Here is a 6317-nt window from a genome sequence, read left to right as displayed (position 1 = left end):
GACAAATTGCTAGAAAGTGGATATCCAAAGCAATACCTGCAGGAACCCTCGACGAAATCAGTGGAGGAATCACATGTCTGTGTTACCCTTCACAGGCTTGTACCAATTTACTGGTACGACTTAACGTACTAAAAAAAAACGATCTCTCAACGCATACTAAATATATAGACATAGACACTGGCAACACATATTTTTAATTGCCCTGGTATGCGAAGTGCGGGAGTAAGTATAAGCCGAAAGAAAGGGCTCGGAGTCAGTTTGGCTTTCTATTTCGCAGTACCGTTACCTGTTCTTTGGCTTAGTTGGAGAAAGCGCCAGTTCAACGAATACGGATTCATGGGTTTGAATTACACCAGAACGCATTTTTTTCTTCAAAATTTAATCTTTCAATTTGCCAATTAATCAACATTTCTTGTCATCTAATTTTCAAGTTTTTCTCAGTCTTTGATGAATTCCTAAAGGACACTCTCAAAGAGCTGCTGAATAAATCCCTTGAAAAAAATTATAAGTACCTAATCCCAAAAGGATATGCAGGAATCTAAGAAGAAATATCCGAAGAAAGCATTTCGTAAAGAAAACTCAGCAGGATTTCTCGGACAAATTCCTGTAGAATCACACTATGAAATCCATGGAAGAATCTCTAAAGGAATTCCTGGAAAAAACTCCGAAGTTTTCAAAAGATTCCCTAAATAAATATCACATAGGTTCTTTGGAGGGATTACTGAAGGAAACTTCAATCTACAAAACAAGACTATTGAGCATACAAAAGGATTATATGGCCGCTTAATAGATTTCCTTTGCATGGAGTATCATCGTATTTGCCGTATTAACCGTATGTAAAAATTGTCAGTTGGTATATATATTTTTCCCAGTTAATAAATCTGTTGTTAGAAAACGATCAGAGCATCTTTATACATCGTTCATACATTGAATGAGATACCAAATTAGGATAATCAGAATCACCACTTATGAATTAACTCGAGGGATATGGATTTGGGTTTCCAATGTTTTGGACCATTCTACTGCATCATACATAGGACCAATTTTCGATGGTTCTATGTTTGCCCCTTCTAGACTATCCTCTCACTTTAGCGAAGGGATGTGCAGCATCATTCAAAGCTACAACGGGCACGATCTTTTGGGGTACTTCAGTGATCACACAATTGCAGTTTGTGAAGCTTATTAGAGTTGCTCGGTAAAGAAACCACGCCGCTGCTGCTCGTCACCGCCACAATCCAGCTAATCAAGTCAGGTGAGAGTGAGTTTGGTCACCGCTCTGCCGCCGCGCCGTCGCCGTCGCGCATCTGCCTTGCGAAAGTCTTTTGGGGACCACGAATTGCCTGATGGCACGATTCACAAGCGGTGGGGCTTCGGGAGGACGTTGGATGGGTGGGTGGCATAATCGGTGGTAGGTTTAACTAATGGCGTTATTTGTTGCCATTTATGGAGGCGTGAAAATATTGGATCACGAACCGTCGTTTATAGACAAGTGAGGTCCAGCCGATATCAGGCGGGAACTGAGTATTGTGCCTTAGTAAACCGATATAGGTTTTGTAATTGTATAATACTTGTATCCATTCCTGCAATAATTGCAAAATGAATTGATTTAGGTCGTTTCACTTTGGATGTGGAAATCAAACGTTCAGAATTCCACTTAACTGTGTGTATAAAATGTTTTTGAACCAATATACCTATGTGTCATCTTCGAAGCTAACAAATTAAAAAGATCTTGCAAAGCCCTCTTTTGCTGTTTGGCCAAGGTACTGATACTGGACGGTATAGAAAACAAAAACGCTGCTTTCATCCTTCAAGTACCTTTAAAGGTTGTCACACGAAAATTCAGGTCCATTCATCGCAATTTTAAATCATAAAAGCACTTCAGGAAATTGATGACTATCAAAAGGTTCACTGTGCATAAGAAAACGTACAATCCCGATTGCATGATCGAATTGGGTCCTTTCCTTTTCTTCGATGCCGTTCGGGCCCTGATCTCACCTTTCATATCCTTTTCTTCTCAAATTTCTTGTTTGCAGTAGAGGGTGTTATTATACCTACTAATCGGGACAACGATAATGAGGATTATCCCTACGTGCGTGCAGAGTGTGTCCCTCGTCCCCGATGGTCGCCCTTTGTTACTCAGCAGCAGACCATTCCAACGCAAGCGCAACGTGTAATCCTGGCAACGTAATGAAAACACTCTTGCTTATCGCTTTGGGAACGATCGGACCCGGACGAGTACCCAGCAGAGGACAACTTTTCAAAAACTGTCCCAATTTCTCACCGGCATATTGCAGCTTTTCAGCTCTCTGTGTCCAGTCGGAATCCATGCAGCTCAGTGAATCAATCAAATGATCGAGCACTTTCCATAGATCGACGACCCATGGCCAATCGCCAAAGAAAGTGTCATCAATCATACAATTTTTGTCATTTCTCCTGCTAACTGACCATATCGCCATGGCCAGAATGCGCAATTCTGGCGGCAGCGGCATTTGCCAGATTTGCTTTTATGACTTTGAAATGACGTTGCAGTTCTAACGTCCGATGCACATTTTGCATGAATCAGCCACCGCCGATCCGTAACCAACTGGAACTAACACAAATTGATGGAAAACTGACTGGTGCTGTACATGGAAAAGGACAAGCTGGTCAAATCAAATCCAGCCAAAATGCCGATCAAGGAATGACTTTCGGTTTCTGATGGGCATTCGAAACGTTTGTAAGAAACAGGGCCACGACGGTCGAGACAAACTGTTTATTTACTGTGATTTCACGCTGCGATGAAATGGGATTGCTTTTTGATATCATTTGTCAAAAAAACGATCGACAGGATCCTGCTAGGAATCAAGGTAGCAAAAAGATTCACGATCCAGCATAAGCTTTGGAACGAACCATTGAATCCCTAATTCAAATGTGAAATCTGTAGTGATGAATCCCAGTGAAACTGATATACACTGATACACACCACTATCAGTGGAGAATACTCAACGGCTGCACTTCCATCGAGAACAAAATCTAAAAGTAAGCACAGAACTGAAATCCTACAGGACATCATAGGCTTCATGGTTTTCCATGAGATCTGCAGTAACTTTCTGGAGGGGGGGGGGGGGGTGGTTAAGGTTGGTTCTCAGATAGATTGAGATCTCAGGAGATTTTATAATGGGTTTCAAAGCTTATCTGGGCGTTTCAGGGCGCCCTAGGCCAGCTCACCTCTATTCGATCTCAGGGCCGACTTAAGACCGCACTAAGGAATACTCATCTGTTCAATCTACTAATTCTCAACCTGCAAATTAAGTTGATGCATGCAAGAAAAGTACGCGACGCGCGCGATTTAATTTTAAATTACTAGAACTTTTATTTGGAAATGCTAGTCGGAAACCACTGGCACTTACGTTTTCGACGATGGAGGATGCTCTTAGCGACGCTTCTGGGATTCCAGCAGGTGCTTGCCGGAATACAGTGGTTTTTCGGTTTTATCACGATCAAAAAAACTTTTACCGTGATATAAACGAAACCGTGAATTTAGTGAAACGAGAAAAAAATGTAAATTTTTTATTCAAAATCGTTCAGCTGTACAATATATGAGTCGTAGTTCACATTTTTTATCAGTTTTGGTGGACTGGGCAATGCTGTATTGGTTTTATATTGATTTCGGAATGTTTTAGAACAAGTGTGATAAAAACGAAAATCGTGATAAAATCGAATAGAAAACCGTGAATTTGGGCGAGTAGTGATTAAAACGACTAGTGATAAAACCGAAACGCCACTGTACTGCAGACAATCAAGCCAGAAATAGGGAATTCCAGCACCAGTGCTGGAATGACGGGGTTTGGGATTATCTGCGATCACGTGGTGCTAACACTTTGGCACTTTGGCGGGATTTCGTGCTCAATAAATCACTTGACCGTATGGTGACGGACGGTTCGGTTCGACCTTCTGGAAGGCGATTAACGCGGGAAACAGTCTTCAAAACGGTCGTTTCACTCACGAATACTCGTAAACGGACACCTGAGCTGAGGCGAGCTAATGCTTCCCAAGTAACAATTTCAATTCCTTTTAGATTTGATTATTTTTATGGAAGCTTTATCACAGCATGACCAATTCATGGAACATTTATAGTTGTTTTTATCAAGAGAATACAATCTTCGTTCGCTTGCGGTTTTTAAGTTGCCTTCAAGTTAATTTTGAAATTCGCGCATAAAACAACTTAATTTACAAGAGCATTAAATCTTATAATAAGTTTTAAGGTGTATTTGAAGTTATTTTCAACACATAACATCAACATACTTTATTGAAAGTTTATGCTTCGTTTATTCAAGTGCATTTCATCTGGCTAATCCTCCTTTAAAAACTTCTTGAAGCCTTCTATTCTTGAGCTAGAGCCATTACTCTGGAACAAGAACTATGCGAAATAATGATAAGACAACGAACTATTTTTCAATCCAAATAATGAATGTAATAAATTGGTTGAAAAACCGCGTTCTCATGCAAATATAAACACATAAACATGTTTGCTCACTGATAATTTAGCCATTCTTGTGCTAAAAAGTAATCATGTCAATGAAATAATGATTTTACGGCCAATCAAAAATGCGAGTAGCTGGCTGCTGTCGTCCTGCCTTCAACCAGTTTCTCACACAGGCCATAGCTATGAGAATCGAAAATGAAATGGGTACTTACTGTGACTCTGCTCAAACTCATGCCAAATAGTGTAATTGTAGTAAGTTTCACTTCATTATTAATAGCAAAAATACAAGGAAACAAAATAGAATTGGCACATCTTGACGCGAAACACCGCGAAATGTACAGAGACAACTTTCTAGCATCGAAAACGTAAACAAACAATTGTCAAAGGCTGTTACTCTTGTATAAATCGAATAAGTTTCATTTAAGACGAACAAATCTGCCTTAAGATCATAACTAGTAAAAACAATCTTCAATAAAGGCTGTAGCGTTCATGTAAGGTGACTTGGTTCCATCATTGTTTTGAGGGGGTTTGGATTAAAGGTAATAACAATTGATGGCGGCTGCATGAGTTTTGTTCGCTTAGAACGACAGCCATGCTTAGAAAGAATTGAAAAAGTGGCGTAGCTTTTGTTTTTAAAGGAAATTTATGTCTTCGTTTATTAATGATTGATATTATTTTTGAGGCGCTTTGTAATTTTCGTATGTCTTGGGTGGCATATCAACGAAAAAGTGGGTATGGCACGGAAAATTTCGATTCCCTGTCATCAATGATCTGTCAGGCAATGTAAATGTTTTAGCCATTAAATTTGATGAAAATTAATTCGCAGTTCAATTATTATTTCATCCATGAAACAAAACTTGTTTGCATCTGCATAATGCTTAGGTAAAAGATTTTATTTATTATGCACTGTTGACACTTTTGAGAAAGACAGCTAAAAGATCAACATGCCTCAAGATATTCTTGTTATAGTTTCATGAAGTTCTTATAATCAATCATCAGCGCATGTACATAAATACAACTAGTTTCAAAGCAGTCTTCAAAAGCAGCTTTGAAGATCTCCTGAAGAGTGGGCCAGATTAGTCTTATGGATGTTTTATACCTATTTTGTCTCAGATTTGCAGAACAAAGAGCTTTATTGCTAAGTTTTATTATTCTATCTTAGAAATTACTTCAGGATTGCCACAAAAGTATAATTGTTACTTGGGTTCTTTACTTTTAGCGTATTAACGCTCACTGGGTCCACTCGTGCGAGAAAAATCACTCCTTAGCGATTAGCACTTTTCGATTATATTAACTTTACCGAACTCACTATATACGCCTTCACAGGATCAAAGAGACCCATCCCAGGAAGGGGGCTGCTTTTATAGCTCAGCGGGTGTAGATTCGGCTTCGTCATTTTCCCACCCCCTCGTATAATCACGGGCCATCCTCTCTCCTCGGGTGCACTCGGGTCTTGCGCGCTTCGGATTGTCGAGCAGTTTGATTCAGGTCTTGGCTAATGCGTGACCGGTGGAACAGTTGAGCCTGTGGAACTACCTGAGTTTCGAAAATGACTCTCTCAGGCGAGATTGATGAGATGAGAAAATTCAAACTAAGTAATCGTTGGTTTGTATATAATTTAAACTTATCATTGCATTTAATTCACATTTACTCGCAACATAACTTATGGTTGTAGCAAAGCTATCAGCAAAATAATTAATTAAGGTAGGAAACTCTACGAGAGGTTACAAATTTGAAGGAAGTATATCTAGTCTCAAAAGATTTCAAGAAGTTCTTTTCTAGAGATTTCAAAGGGTTCCATAAGGCTTCAGTAGAGTGTAAGGCTACGAGTAAGGACTTTCCATGGATTTTA

The sequence above is a fragment of the Aedes albopictus genome, chromosome 3, assembly GCF_035046485.1.
Source record: "Aedes albopictus strain Foshan chromosome 3, AalbF5, whole genome shotgun sequence".
Classification (NCBI taxonomy): domain Eukaryota; kingdom Metazoa; phylum Arthropoda; class Insecta; order Diptera; family Culicidae; genus Aedes; species Aedes albopictus.
Note: the sequence above shows the minus strand (reverse complement) of the source record.